General features: G+C 31.5%; 1 non-coding gene across 1 annotated transcript; it reads right to left on the bottom strand.

Moving 5' to 3' along the window:
• Nucleotides 1-349: 349 nt before the first annotated feature.
• On the bottom strand, nt 350-429 carry TRNAL-UAG (transfer RNA leucine (anticodon UAG)). Its single transcript has one exon. It is a non-coding gene; the product is annotated as a tRNA-Leu (tRNA).
• Between the last annotated feature and the right edge of the window lie 427 nt (nt 430-856).

The raw sequence follows: 856 nt of genomic DNA, 5'->3' as shown, positions 1-856 counted from the left end.
ATATGTGGTTCTTATAATTTATACTTTCTGAATTGTTAAAAGTTATCCACCAAAGGCTAAGAGGCCCAATTCTGATGTAGAGATCACAAAAGCTAACAAAGCCCAAATGATCAATATCATGAATTAAGTAAAATTGATCGTCATTTCATTAGAACATAGGCGAATTCAAAATTTGAAAGTTTCAAGTGCCATGCAAGATTTAGAAGTTTCGAGTGCCATGTTGGTTTGAAATATAACACATGCAACATTTTGCATAAGTTGTGTCAATATTCACAGAGGAAAAGTAATATACAATGTTGTAATGGAGACATCTAGGTGTCATGAAACTTTAAAAAAAATACAAAAAAATTGACAGCTGTGGGATTTGAACCCACGCCCTTTCGGACCAGAGCCTAAATCTGGCGCCTTAGACCTCTCGGCCAAACTGTCACGTGTTTATATATTTTATTCTTATTAGTATAGTACTCCCTCTGTCGACTTTTATTTGTCATGTTGTGCTTTTCGAAAGTCAATTTGACTAATTTTTAAAGTTAAATTAGATTACGTTAATTCGATATTTTTTAAAAAAAAATTAGATATTCAAAAACTATACGAAAAGTACTATAAGTTGCAATTTTTTGCATATCAATATGATGAAAATATACATCGTAAAATGTTGGTCAAAGTTCTTATTGTTTGACTCTAAAAAAGGAAACCATGACAATTAATTGTGGATGGAGGGAGTACTAATTAACTCCAAGCTCCAAAAAACTCCAAATTAATCCACCACAGTTTTAGCGCAAACACACTTCTTTCTTTTTTGTTTCTTATTTAGTGTCTGATATTTATAGTGATGCTCGATTAAATTCAGATTTGC

Source organism: Solanum stenotomum, chromosome 3 (genome assembly GCF_019186545.1).
Source record: "Solanum stenotomum isolate F172 chromosome 3, ASM1918654v1, whole genome shotgun sequence".
Taxonomy (NCBI): Eukaryota; Viridiplantae; Streptophyta; class Magnoliopsida; order Solanales; family Solanaceae; genus Solanum; species Solanum stenotomum.
Note: the sequence above shows the minus strand (reverse complement) of the source record. Positions and strands in the feature narration are given on the sequence as shown.